Genomic DNA, 15,895 nt, shown 5'->3' with positions numbered 1-15,895 from the left:
TGCATACTGCAAAGAGGATGGGCATTGGAAGCAAGAGTGTCCCAGCTGTCCACTTGACCCTGCCTCTGCAGCCAACACGTTAGCCAGAAAAGCCAGGTGGCATCACAACCCAAATGCTGTGTCCATAAAGGTTCAGAAAAAAACCTGCAAATCAGATCATTGGGCTGGCAGGAATGGAGGACTCTGATAGAGATTATTAGGACAGCTCAGGCTCCATTCTCTTGACCCCACGGAGCCTATGGTCAGAGTCCAAACTGGGGCCACACCATACATATGATGGTTCACATTGGGGCTGAATATTCTGTAATGACCAAGCCAGGTGGACCTCTATCAAAAAGACAAGCCACTATCATAGGAGCAACTGGCAAAAGTACCCAATGGCCCTTCCTTCAAGCCAGGACTTCCAACATTGGAGGAAAGGAGGTCACTCACGAATTCCTTTATCTTCCAGAGTGCCCAGTCCCCCTCCTGGGTCGAGACCTGCTGTCTAAACTGCAGGCTCAAATTACCTTTAATGCCACTGCGCAATCCACACTGACACTGGGGCAACAGGACCCTCCAAAAATAGCTCTAACCCTTCCTCTGCAGGAGGAATGGAGACTGTTTTGCTCAGTAAGACTGGCCAATCCATGGCCACACTGCTCCCCTTTGAAGATGTGCCTGAAGTATGGGCAGAAGGTAACCCAATGGGGATGGCACATGACATTCCTCCAATTATTATTGAAATAAAGCCCACAGCCAGTTCAGTAAGCATAAGGCAATATCCAGTTCCACACGAAGCACAAGAAAATATCCAGCTACATATTCAGAGATTACTGAATGAGAGCATATTGAGGCTGTGCCAGTCCCCGTGGAACACCCCACACTTCCCAGTTAAAAAGGCTGATGGGGATTACCGCCCAGTCCAGGATTTATGAGCAGTTAATTTGGCAGTAAAAACCCTTCACTCTGCAGTTTCTAATCCATATACTCTCCTCAGCTTAATACCCTCATTGGCACAGATCTTAAGGATGCCTTCTTCTGCATTCCGGTAGCACCCTAGAGTCAGCCAATTTTCACCTTTACGTGGGAAGATCTGAACTCAGGTGAAAAGCAGGAGCTAACATGGACGCGATTGCCTCAGGGATTTAAAAATGCACCCACTATTTTAGGACAAGCCTTGGCCAGTGATCTCAAATCCTTTAAAGCAGGAAGTTTTCTCCTCCAATATGTACATGACCTCATTCTCAGAAGTCCCACCTACCAAGACTGTGCTAGCAGAACCCATGCTCTATTAAAGCATCTACAGCAAAAAGGCTATTGGGTGTCTAAGAAAAAAGCTCAAATCTGCCTACCTCAGGTCAAATATCTAGGCTATAAAATAATGCAGGGGCACTGGGAATTGGGACTTGAAAGAAAGAACGCAATCTGTAGTCTCCCTGAGCCCAATACCCACCGGAAGCTGCGAGAGTTCCTCTGGGTGTCTGGATTCTGCTGCAATTGGATTCCCAATTTTGTGGTCCTCACACACCCTTTATATGAAGCCACAAAGGGGAGAGATTGTGATCCCCTGTTCTGGGAAAGCTCACAGAAAAATGCTTTCCCTGCTCTCAAACAAGCTCTAATGGAAGCACTGAGCCTCAGACTTCCAGACCTCAGTAAACCATTCTACCTCTATGTTCACAACTGCCAAAGCATCGCAGCAGGAGCACTCACTCAATACCTTGGTTCCTGGCAAAAACCTGTAGCATATCTATCCAAACAACTGGACACTGTAGCCCAGGGATGGCCCTCATTTTGCAAGCTGTAGCAGCTGCAGCCATACTTACAGTAGAAGCTATAAAATTAACTCTTGGGCAGCTTATAATTGTCCAGGTTCTGCATGCAGTAATCACACTCTTAGAAGCCAAAGGAACACATTGGCTTACTAACAGCTGCCTGGTTAAACATCAAGCCTTATTATGTGACAATCCATCCATCCAGCTGGAACTTGTAAAAACCCTAAATCCAGCCACCCTGCTACCCATGGAGCCAGGGGTTCCAGTCCATAACTGCCTGGAAACATTGCAAGAAGTATATTCCAGCCAGTCAGACTCCAAGACCAGCTACTGGCAAATCCTGACATGGAGTTCTTCACAGATGGGAGTAGCTTTATGCAGGGCAGGAATTGGTGAGTGGGATATGCTGTAGTAACATCTGAGACCACAGTAGAGGTGCAGCGCGTCCCAAATAACACATCAGCACAGAAAGCTGAACTCACTGCTCTCACCCAAGCCCTACAACTTGCAGCTGGAGCCAAAGTTAACATCTACGCAGACTCCAAATACACCTTTCTTACCCTGCATGCACATGGAGCCTTACACAAACAAAAGGGACTCATTAACTTGGGAGGGAAGAACATTAAATATGGCACACAGATTCTGGAGCTACTAGAAGCAGTTTGGGGGCCTGTCAAGGTGGCTGTAATGCACTGTAAAGGACACCAGACAAGCCACAGCCCCATTGCTCAGGGATATTGGAGGGCAGACACTGAAGTAAAAAGAGTGGCATGGGAAGGATCCCTATCTGAAAACCTGGCCATTGCTCTCATTTCTTAACCTCTTAATTATCTCCAGTATACCTCCAGTATACACTGCCTGCTCTCGTCCCACAGCCTCTGAGTCACCGATAGCCGCAATATATTCAAACTGAGAGAGAGTGGATACTCTCTGAGGGTGGGACACAAGGAGAAAATGGATGATGGACATTGCCTGACCACAGAATAGTTGTGCCACAAATATTAGGAGCAACTATAGTTCAAGACTACCATGAGAACACACACTTGGGAAAAACCCATCTTAAGGAAGTGTTAGAAAGACTCTTCTACATCCCAAGACTAGTCGCTATCATCCAAGCTGTATGCCAACGGTGCATAACATGTGCAAAAAATAACCCTTGCCAGGGTGCACAGGAGCCCCAGGAGTCCAGGGAATTGGCAGTACACCTCTTGAAGATCTAGTTGTTGATTTCACTGAAATACCACTATCTGAAAGCTATAAATATCTCCTAGTCCTTGTTTGCACGTTTTCTGGCTGGGTAGAAGCCTTTCCCATTTGAACAGAGAAAGCTGAAGAAGTAGCCAAGGTTCTCCTCAGGGAAATCATTCCTTGCAATAGGCTACCGCTCTCGATTTGCTCTGACAACGAACTCGCCTTCGTCTCCGAAATCACTCAAAAGATTGCAAAGGCACTGTGTATCCAATGGAAACTGCACACACTTACCATCCTCAGAGCTCAGGAAAGGTAGAGTGAATGACCATACAATAAAGACTTATATTGCCAAAATTTGTCAAGAAACTGTACTAACATGTGTACAAGTACTTCCAAGTGCTCTCCTAAAAGTTTGAGCCAGCCCAAGCCAAAAACTAAGCCTAACCCCTTATGAAATCCTCTTTGGAAGGCCCCTCCCTAAATCAGAAATATAGGAGGGGATCTCAGAGAAAGAGGAAACTTCTCAACAGCTCAGCAGATGATCAGCTTAGGAAAAACCCTACATAACCTGCATCACTGGGTCCAAGAAAGGGCCCGCATTAGCTTAAGCAGCTCTGTACACCCGTACAAGCCAGGAGATGCAGTTTGGGTCAAGGACTGGAAATCAGCCCCACTAACCCCTCAATGGTGAGGACCCTATCTTGTCTTTTTATCCACCTCCACTGCAATTAAAGTAACTGAAATCACCCCGTGGATACACCATAGCTGAGTCAAGCGAGCTGCCCCAGAGTCCTGGACCTGTATTCCAGATAACCACAGCTCAACCAAACTCATCTTGCAAAAAAGGGGAACACCAAGCCCTGCTCCAGTCACACCCCAGAAGCTGACTGGTCCACACAGAGCTGACAATTGAGGATAGAACACCGACAAGCTCTGCTCCAATCACACCCTGGAAGCTGATTGGTCTATGCACAGCCAAAGAATAGGAATCTGGTTTAATCCATTACAATGCCCCTTTGGCTGTTTTTCCTACTTCTAGCCCTGACCTTCTCCTGGTCCCAGGTCGACATCACAGGGTGTGAGCCATGTATTCAAAATGTGCATACAGGGGCCCATGTCAACACCACATTAATATATCATAGTCATTACACCTGCAAGGGCCAGATAACCACCTGTCAGTTTCAGGGAATCTCCTATACTGTCTGTAACGCATCTGGCCAAATAACCTGCTATGACCCTAGACCCCCAACGGTCTCCCATAAATGGGAAATAAGAGTGCTTGATCAAAATGGGGAGCTACTTTCCTCCACCCCAGTCACTAGCCAGAACCAATGAGTGTCCCTCCTATTTGATGCATTCAAGTTATAGACTCCAGGATACCATGGAACACAGCTGGGAGCAGATGTATACTCATAACAATATGTATATATGCGCTCCAGAAATGAGAAGTGCAGCCCAAGGGGGGGGGGGTGCTTTTGGTGCAAATACATAGGAGCATACTACTGCCCCTACAGGTCATGTGTCACCTGGGCCATCTGGAACACAGACACAGTTAAACATAAAGCTATTCTCACCAAGGGTATGGCCTCGTCTAACTGTCCATGTGGTCAATGTAACTCCTTAAACCTCACCATCCTTAACCCTGAATCCTGGCAGACTCAGGGAGTCCAAATGGGCCTCCACATTGATGGTAAAGGAATAGACCCAGGAGCCTACATCTGGGCTGTGTATCAGGAATACCCACTCACAAGTAAAGCCCATTCTGTGTTCCACTCCTTCTATGTAGAAATGGAAATGCCCTTTTCCATCCCACAAGCAGGAAGAAACCTCTTTATAAGCCTGGCTGGAGTGGTAGGGGCAGCCTTAAATGTCTTCTCACGCTACATATGTGGAGGTACTAATATGGGAGACCAATGGCCCTGGGAAACCAGGGAATACAATTATAGCCAACCATATAATGCAACTGGCCTCCCAGCTGTCCCATGAGATAGTATTTGACCCTTGCAAACTTCTGTCAGAGGAAAATATTGTGCTTCAAGGGCCTGCCTGTGCTCCTCTATATCTGTTGGAAACCTAACATGTACGGGGGGAAAATTCCAAAATTATACCACAAATACAAAAGAGCCTTGGGGAACGTGGAACGAATCTGACCTTGTTCTCATAAATCGTACTTTCCCCAAATTAATCACACTGTGGAACTCCACCTCAAGGGGCCCTTTTACTGCCCCAAATTGTTTGTACTGGATTTGTGGGAAGGTTGCATTTTGAGAAATTCTGCAAAACTGGTGTGGTACTTGTATGCTTGGTACAATAAAACCCTCCTTCTTCCCCATTCCCTTAACAGAAGGGAAAGAGCTAAGCCAGCCAGTATATCAAAACATAAGAGAAAAAAGGGCTGTCATTACCTGGAGAGGTGAAGAATGGCCCCCTGAGCGTATAATCCAAAACTTTGGGCCAGCAACTTGGGTAAAGGATGGCATGCAGGGTTATCGAACCCCTATCTATATGCTAAACTGAATCATCCACCTCCAAACTGTGGTAGAGGTAACTAATGAAACTGCGCATGCACTAAACTTACTAGTCCAACAGCAAACTAAATTCAGAAATGCTATCTATCAAAACCGTTTTGCTCTAGACTGTCTCTTGGCAGCTGAAGGGTGAGTTTGTGGAAAATTCAGTTTCTTTAACTGCTGCCTTAAATTAGACAATACTGGAAAGGTTACTGATGAAATTACAAGCAAAATGGTAAAAATTGCTCATGTCCCAGTGCAAACTTGGAATGGTTGGAATTTGTTGGTGAGCTTGCTGGCAAACAACATGTAGCTAAAATGGCTGCTAAGCATACACAATGGCTATCACAAAAGGCACCTCCCTTCTTCCTAGCCAGCTTCCCTCCAGAGAAGCCCACACGTGCCAACTTCAAAACTGCCTCATCCAATCAAGCAGTTGCTTCATATTATCCCAATCCCCTTAGCCCATCTATAATTGACATGTCACCTCAAGCCCCCACCCCTGCCTATATAAGCTGTACCACTTCCCCAATAAACCAGACCTGTGCCACGAGCCTGCATCTCTGGGGTGGTTACTGTGTGTTTAACCTGGCTGTGTGATACCGGGCCCCGTCGTCACTCACAACCCATTTGAGAAGTTCGCCCCACCGAGGCGAAAGCAGTCTAGCTAATGGCCCAGCCAGCCGTATAGCTAACAGCCCCAGGGGCACGCCCACAACCGGCGCCCAAACTCAGGGACCCGCCACCTCATCCAGACAGCAACCACGGGATCCGAAGCGATCCTCTTCGTATCGGTGAGTGAAGCTCAGAATGGGGAGCTTAGCCTCTTCTGAGAATGCACTACAAGCACGGGCGTTACATGCCCCATTAGCTAGCCGCCGCCTTAAAATCACTAAAAAATACCTCTATCAGTATTCGGACCTTCTTTTCCATTTTAGCCCGTGACTTTCCACTGCTGCAATATGGAATCCTGCCACTTGGGCAAAATTGCTCAGGCGAGTCAAATCCGCTAAGGTCCACAAAGGCAAAGCCTTCCCTCAGAGTCTCATACCCACTCTTTTAGCTATTCATGGCTGCCTTACAGGCGCCCCGCTAGGCACTGGCTAAAACCGCTGGAGCTTAACTCTCTCACTGCCACGCCTACTACACCTGCCTTTTCAGCTCTGCTTACTAACTCTTTCACTGCCACGTCTTCTACACCTCCTCTTTCAGCTCCACTTACTGCAATTCTCCTTAATCACCACCCAGTCACTCCTCCTCACTTCTTTCCAATAAATTACCACAATTAGATTCTCCTCCCTTTTAGGCTCCTTGGCATCATAAAACCATTGCTCACCTTCCTAAAGCTGTTCAAAAATATAGTCTTAATAGTCCCTGTGCTCACATGTTATTAAACAGCATTTCTCATGCTCACAATACACCTACTGATTAGAAAAATCTAGCCCTTCCTATTTCAACCCCCGAACATTATATTACCTAGAAAGCTCTCTATTATAATAAAGCCAAATGTGTAAGTACCTGCACAGTACTAATGGAATAACAGTCATTCCCCCAAGCGTTTTCAAATGTGAGGAGCAATAAACCCTTCCAAAAGTTCAGGCTAGCTGTCCCCTCCCCCTACTTTGAACAATGTTTAACCATAACTAAACTAATAACAATGTTTCCAAGTACCAGCTTGCATATTACAGGCAACAAGGATTCCAGAAGAAATCTTAAGAAGTGATATTTAAAATGTCATATAATGGAGAGCTTAAAAGCAGCTATACCAAGAAAGTAAGAATTATGAGTTAATGGTAAACTGTAAGTTTCTGTTACTGTGTTGTGATTGTTCTGTGTTTGTCTGTTCATTCAATGTCAGTGTATATTTTGATACCTCCGAATGGTAATATAAATTAATAAAAATTTATAAAAGAGCTCTATTCAAATGGCCAAAAATTAAATAAGTGCTTATATTAATACTTAAGTTTAAATGTTAATAAAATCTCTACAATGATAAAAATCATAAGTCTTGATTAACAAAATTACTATAAGCCTTTTTATAAGAAGTTGTTCTTGCCTAGATTGAAATAAATAACATTTTTCTTCACAGGATAATATGAAGGATGTAAACTTAAATGAATATTTGGTTGAAAGTTTGTGAAAATGCTAACTGAAATTTATTAAGTTTTTGCAAAAAGGTGTGTTTTGTCCTAAAGTAGGATGGCTAATTTTCATAAACTCTTGGAACTTAAATGCATGTGGCAAGTTATAGAAAGTATTGTGGTAACTTTAAGTAAAGAAATGTGTTCTGTAAAGGTAAAATTTGTCTTAAAATAATATAATTATAGCCTATATGGTTATAAATAATTATAAGAAGTTTTATAAAGCATTGTTTAAATTCAAGTATTTAAACAAACCTGAATTAATAATAATAATAATAATAAATAATTTTATAACTAAAAAGCTTGGCTGCAGCCAGCCTCCCTTCACAACTTGCTTCTAGAAAACTGTTTCTGATATTGCATGCTACTAAGTATTTAAAGAAAAGTTCATTATTTTAATAAGCTTGTTTAGTGTTCACGGTATTATATTATAAGAAGTTTGCTTGATAACTTCGTATGTAGGCTATATGGAATGTGTTTTTATTGTTAAGGAAACAGAAGATAATTTTGTCCTAAGATAAAATGATTGATTATTGGAAAGAGTAGAGTTTGGGACAAAACCTGAGTGAATACTGAAAGTGCAGAAGGTTGGTGGAAAAGGAATTTTTATAGTTAAAGTTAAATAAAATTTAATGGGTCTATCTATAAAATTTTAAAGGCTTTAGTATCAAGTACTATGCTAATGCAAAGTTAAAAATTTTGTTCTTTCTCAAGGTCTCTCAAATCAATCTGTTTTAGTAAAAGTTTTTATCCTCAATAATCAGTATACAAAGAAAGTCTGTTTTATCAAAATAGCTTCTTGTGCTCATCATTTCCTTGGTGTTCCAAGAAAGGAAAGTTTTATCTCTTTTAAAGGAACATAATGTTCAAAACTGCTTTCTCAAAACTTAATCCTGAACAGTAGCCTTTTATTCCAAACTAATTATAAGAAATTTGTTCTTTTACCTTGAAAGAAAAATTAAAGTAATAATTGAGTTCATTTAATATGTTATGTTAAATAAAAGGTGTTTTAAAGTGTTATAAAATTAACAAGTTTTTTCTTTCCTTAAACCCTCTATTAATTAAAGTCGTATGAATAAAAGGTTCCTATGAATGCTTAAAAGTGTATAAAGTTACCAATATTTCAGCATAATATTAAAGAGAAATACAATGTGGTTATTTATGGTTTTAATTATTATAAAAGAGTATGTGCCACAGAAACAACCTCTTATCATAGATTAAAGTAACAACACTAGTACACAGCAATCCCAAACACTGCTAGTTTGTTGCAAAAAGTTAAAGTCCAGCTGTATTGCTATCACTTTGTTTTAAAACTTGCTAAGACTTTCTTTAGTGTCTTCTTAGACAAATCAAGCCAGCTGCATTCCCCTATCTGTAAAAAACCCAACAATAAACTTTTGCAGTGCTTTTCAAGGCTATGTGCATAGCCCAACCATCTTGTACAGTATTTACTTATAGTAATAGTAATAAAAAAAGCAGCATACATTACTTCTCAAAAAGAACAGGTTTAGCAAACTCCTTATTCATCTGCTCAATGCACAGAGCTTTCAGCCATCATTAAAGTTTTACAAATGTTTTAAGAGCCCTTGAACATTGTCTCTGACTCTAAATATGTATGTCTTACTGCCAAGCCTATTAAAACAGCTCATATCTTTGCTAGTGATGAGTTATCTTAACTTTTCACTGACTTGCAACATCTTATCAGGTTAAAACAGCATCCTATTTACATTACTCACATACACTCTCATACCTCTTTGCCTAGTCCTATTACAGCAAATAATGCTTAAACTGATTTATTAGTAGGGTGTTTACAAAGTGTTCATGATTATTATGCTTTAACTCACATTAATGCTAAAGGCCTATGAAATAAATATCAAAAGTTAGCAAGACTACAGGCACAAGAAATTATTTGCACTTTTCCTACTTGTGGACCACTAACAGCGGTGCCTTTTCAGGCTGAAACTAATCCCAGAGGCCTAATTCCTAATCAATTATGGCAGATGGATGTTACTCACATACCATCCTTTAGTAAACTACAATATGTTCATGTTTATATTGATGCTTATTCTCATTTTATGTAGACTACTGCTCAAAGTAAGGAACAGTTGCATCATGTTTGTTCACATCTATAGTCTGCTTTTGCTGTAATGGGATGCCCTCTAAAAATTAATAATACACCTTCTTACATTAGTAAATACTTTGAATCTTTCTTTTTAAAATATGGTATTCAACATGTTGCTAGTATTCCTTATAATCCTACAGGTCAAGCCATAGTTGAATGCAGCCATCATACCCGAAAAACTATGCTTTTAAAACAAAAAGGGGGAGATAATGGTATTATAACACCAAAAGATTAATTAGCAAAAGCTTTATTTACTTTACATTTTCTTAATGTTTATAATTCATTAACACCTGCAGAATGTCACTTTGGAAAATGTCAAACATCTACAGTAGACACAGGAAATGAAGATCAACCAATATTCTAGAAAGATATGTTAAGCAATGAATGGAAAAAAAGGTAGGATTAAAGTAAGGGGGTGAGGCTATGCTCTTATCATTTCAGAAAATGGAGAACAAATTTAGTTATCTGCAAAAAGGATTAAACCCCAGAATGAAGAGATGGAGTCTTCTACAACTTCTGATGATGGTGATCATAGGTAATAAGGAAGCTGCCAGTAATTACACTTATTAGACCTATATACCTAACCCCCCATTACTTAGAGTGTTAACCTGGAAAAATCCATTCTTTCAAATATATCTGAATAAAACCGATATTTCCCTAAACCAATTGATAATCAATTGCCAATTAAACTCTATAAAGAAAGACAAAGAATCGATAATCTCATATTACCATTTGATTATCAACCCTTATGCATTAGTAACCAGCCTTCCTGTATGTAGGTTAAAAATCAGGCCATAATTATCTTCAAAAATAGTAATACTCAGTTTATTGTGACTTTGTTTCCCTCTTACAATTTAATCATAACCAAGAATTCTACTTATGATTGTCAGAAAATTAACTATAACCCAAAAATGCTCTATTCTATAAAAATGAGGTCTTTTATCCTAGTAGCCATTACCCTGCAACTAACATACTATGGAGAAGGCAAACTAAAAATTTTACTATTCCCATCTGTGTCAGAGAGCCACCTTCCTCCTTATATTGGTAAAAAATTAGCCTCACAGGTTCAGTCACTGCAGCTGCCACAGCAGGTGGCGCTCTTGGTCATGGCCTCATCAGCTTGCAATACTTTGAACAACAACGACAAATTAGCCTAGAATCCACTGCGCAGTCTCTTGACTCTCTGCAGCGGCAACTAACATCCCTTAGGGCCTTAGATCTACTCACATCTGAAAAAGGAAGAATATATTTATTCCTCCAAAAAGAATGCTATTACTATGTTAATGAATCTGGAATTGTAGAACAAAATATTAAAAAACTTAATAATCTGTGTAAAAACTTATATACCAATCAAAACAGTGCCAATCCCTTTCTCAATTGGTTTTCTTCTCCCATCACAGCGTGGTTCGCCCCCTGATTAGTCTTCTTATACTAATTAGTCCTCTTATACTAATTGTTATTTTCTTCACCATAGCACCTTGTCTTTTAAAGTGGTTGCAGAGGCAAATAGAAAACATTTCTGCCCTCACTATTTACTCCGTGCACCTCCACCAGTACCAAATGCTCATGCAAGGAGAAACTGAAGCCACCACTGCTGTGTAGCCGTGTAGCTAGCACACAGCCACCTTCCCTCCAGCCACAAAACTCAGTTGGCAGCCAGAGATGGGTAAGACCTCCAGAGGGAGGCAACCTAAGACAGGCGCAACTGCGTGGCATAAATGACTCATAACTGGTAGCCAAAGATGGGTAAGATTCTCAAGGGAGAACAACCTAAGACAGGCACAGTTATTGCAGTCTTGAAATAAAACAAAAATGGAGGTATTGTTGGTGAGCTTGCTGGCAAACAACATGTAGCCAAAATGGCTGCTAAGCATACACAATGGCTATCACAAAAGGCACCTCCCTTCTTCCTAGCCAGCTTCCTGCCAGAGAAGCCCGCGCATGCCAACTTCAAAACTGCCTCATCCAGTCAAGTAGCTGCTTCATATTATCCCAATCCCCTTAGCCTATCTATAATTGACACATCACCTCAAGCCCCCACCCCTGCCTATATAAGCTGTACCACTTCCCCAATAAACCAGACCTGCACCATGAGCCTGTGTCTCCGGGATGGTTACTGTGTGTTTAACCTGATTGTGTGATACCAGGGCCCCGTCGTCACTCACAACCCGTTCGAGAATTTCGCCCCACCGAGGCGAAAGCTGTCTAGCTAATGGCCCCAGGGGCACGCCCAAAGGAATTTAAATAATGCCTTTTGAAACTAGCAGTCAATAGTAAACAATTTCAATCTTCTACTGGGAATAATTGCCTTCCTCATAGGAATATGCACCATCCTTCCTTGCCTCCTCCTTTTCATTGTAAACAGAATGCACACCCTAATAAATGGTATAGTAAAAAGGCATACAGCTGCCCATCTCATGGCTCTATATACATACCAGTCAGTCCAGAGGGACTCTGACAATAGTGATGCCGAAGCTTAATAACTTAAGCTTGGCCTCAAAGGGGGGAGTATAATATAGCCTGTGAATAAATTCAAAATTGTTTCCAAGTGTACCTAGTCTCTAGAAATCCAAATAAGTAATATAGGCCCTAAAGTCTTTGAATGTTCAGAAAGGATATAAGACTGAATCTGTATTCAAGGTTGCATCCAGATGGAATGTGGAGGATATGCTAAGTTCAAGCTCACCTGAAATGTGGAGGATATGCTAATTCAAGCTCACCTGAAATGTGGGGGATATGCTAATTCAAGCTCACCTGAAATGTGGGGAGTACTTTAATTGAAAACCTATCTAGTACTCAGACAAACACTTAACTAATAAGGAAAGTTGTTTTCTTTCAAAAGGGCACCATTTAACTCCCATCCCTTATATTTTTCTGTATAAAAGGGAACCCAAAATTCTATTTGGGGCTTGGTTTTTATTAGGACAGGAGTCCGCCAAGTCCAGCTGGTTGAAATAAATCAACTTCCTTCTCAGAGTTCTCATGTCCTGGCCTTCGATACCGCATACACCCAACTTCTCTACAACTGTACAATTCACTTTTCTCTGAGGTTAAGAGTATTCAGTAATAATGGAATATCTTCCCAATTTGGATTATAAATTGCAAATAAAGACTCAAAAAGGTTCTCCATCTTTCTCGGGTCTTCTTTCTAACCAGAAATTTGCTATATCCAACTAATTAGATCCAATGTTGAAAACTGAATGTGTATCTACAAATAGCCCCTAGGTTGTCCTTGGTCATATATTCCTGCAGGTATTTACTAGAGAGAGAATTGGCCCTGGTTTTGCCCTCCTTAGGTAGATGCACACTGCTGAAAAGATATACCTCACTGGGTATCAACAGGGGAGCCCATTTCTGAGGGCTCTAAGCTAAGAGCTCATCAGTGGAGTTAGAATCAGGGATGGACTTTTCTGGGTTTTATTGCCCTTGTCTTAGCAATTATTTAATTCTGGCTTTTACACAGATGGTTGATTAGTTCTTTAGTTGGTCGGTGTGGCAATTCATCATTTTCTATAATTTTAGTGTGTGGGGACTCAGGCCCTGACTAATTGTCTATGTACCATTTCCAAAACATACTATCTTTAGTTTCTCAATTTGGGCTAATGGAAGGTATGGTATTCCAATTGCTTAAACTTTCACACATTTGTTCTAATTCTAGGATAGCATTATACACAAAACATCCTTGTGCTGGCCATTTTTGTTCACCTAATGAATACTGAGGCCAGACTTCCTTACTGTTGGAGAGAATATGGCTCTTACTGGGACACCGAGACTGACCATAAGCAAAAAAATTATTTATTGAGAAGCTTTCCCAATGGAGGCGGTCTGAAGAACAGACTTCAGTCCCCCCACCAGCATGATGGCTAAAGAGAGACTTTAGCCCACTCCTGGAAGGGGGGACTTGAATTTATTTATTTATTTATTTATTTATTTATTTATTTATTTATTTATTTATTTTTATTTTTATTTTTTTCGTGCATCGGGACTTGAATTTATGCAGAACTTTCCTAGGTAGGAGAAATGATAGTTAGTGGGAGAGGGCTGAGGGTCTGAGTGAGGTAGTGGGAGGGAGTTGAGGGAGTCCATTGTTTCTTGGAATGCTGAAGGAGCAAATGTTTCTTTTGATCTGTAAGGTTTTAAAGGTTTGTAAATAGTGAAGGTTTCTGTCTCTATCTCCCTCTGATATTCAGATAGAGGTAGTAAAGATTTCCATCTCCCTCTGATATGCACATGGTGAAGATCTCTATCTCCCTTTACTCCTGTCTCTACAGGGTTCCTTTGTTTAACCTATGGGAAAGGGCCACATGGGGGAGGGGCTTTACCTTTTTCCCAATGCATGTCAGGAAAAACTGAGGTTCGGCTTCTTAATTACTGCAAACCTCTAACACTTACCAAGGCAGATCATTCTCTTTTTAGTAATAGGTCCATACCCAATTTGTTCTCAACAGTTAATGATGCAACCCAGTGGGGTTCTTTTTCCCCTCATTCCCAAACTCTGGTTATTTCCCATTCCAGTTAACAAGTACATAAACCAAGACCTATGCCATCAAGCTTCCTTATGCCAGGGACTGCTCCCTTTCCTTTTCCAAAATCAAACCACAGAGGAAAAGCATGGCAATTACCACTTACAGCTTTGACAGGAAATAATGTGCCACCGGGACTTCTGAGAATAACAAACACACACACACAATGCACACAGAACGGCACCTGTTTTCCTTTGTAAAATGCCACCATTAGGGTTCCTGGATGCTAGAGACAAGAGATTCCCCTCTGGTGCTCAGAGTAAACCACTCCAGTTGCTGTTGAGCTGGGGTTCTTGAATGTCTTACCTATGGGTCCAGGAGTCCACCAAGCAGTGTAGTTCTCACAAGTATGTCCACCCCATATTGGGTGCCAAATTAAATAGGAGCCATGTTGGTTCTTAGCTGGGTTCTTTCCTTTGGCATGGCAGAAAGGCAGATCCACCAAACTAAGGCAGGAAGGAAATGGGAATTTATTTGCTGGCGGGAGACAGGAGATGTACAATTTCAAATCAGACTCCAAACTGGAGAAATTTGAATACTTTATACCATAAGGATGCTAGTGGATAATTGGAGAGGAGGTGGACACAGGTTCCCTCATTAATAAACATTAAGGGGTTGAACATGATGGGGAGGGTACCAAACCAGGATTAGTTACAAGGTAGTAACCATTAACAGAGATAAAGATTTTGGGACAACAAAGTACAGATTACAGGTCAGTCACAGGGTAGTTCAAGACTCTGGGATAGGAAAGTACAGAGTAGAGGACAATCACTAGGTGTTCTATATGGATGCCAAATAAGAAGTTGGAGGGCTTCTATACAAGGGAGAGGCTAAAGTTTTACATAACCATACATAGGGTTGAGACCTTCATAATAGTAGGTCTAGGCTAAATCCAGCTAGTTTCAGCAATTTCAGATAGTAACATTTTGCAATTATTAAAAAATAATGTGAAGGCATCTATATAATTCTTAAACCTTCATTACAAAGGTTCAGCACAATGCCTCAATATTTAAACTGTAATGGATTTTTCTAGTACTATAAACTGATGTCCAACCACAAGCCCTCTCCTCATTATAATCAGTCATTAGTTTAAATGATTACTAACCAATCCCAAAGTACCAATTGCACTATCACAAACCACACCTCCCTTTGTTTAAGTTCAGTAAATATTCTTCACTTTTCCTGCTCAGGGTGTCTGATTTGAGGAAAGGGACCCTATAGTATCCCAAGGATAGGCTTTGCTAAATAAACATTTTTTTCTTCTCAAAATCTTGCTTTCTACTGATTACATGTAGCACATTGGGCAGAACTCATTTTGGATCCAAAAAAAAAAAAACAATCTGAGAAAAATAAAATCAATCATTTAATTAAATCATTTTTCTTTTCTGAAATCATATTCTTCACCCAAATATTTAAAGTCTAGTTCATGGTACAAATTCTACAGAAATTTCTTTGACTTAATACATGCTCCCAAACTACTTACTCACATATGCCCTGTCAGTTCTATATTGTAGGCATTTCTCCCTTCCTATGTTTTATTCGCCTACTCTATACAGTATTTTTATTTAATCAAGACTCATAGTTTAGAAGAAAGATAAGATAAAAAACATTATGTCCTCACATGAAAGAAAAATTTCAAGGCTTACTATGT

Source organism: Dasypus novemcinctus, chromosome 12, assembly GCF_030445035.2.
Source record: "Dasypus novemcinctus isolate mDasNov1 chromosome 12, mDasNov1.1.hap2, whole genome shotgun sequence".
NCBI lineage: Eukaryota > Metazoa > Chordata > Mammalia > Cingulata > Dasypodidae > Dasypus > Dasypus novemcinctus.
This window is presented reverse-complemented; position numbering follows the sequence as displayed.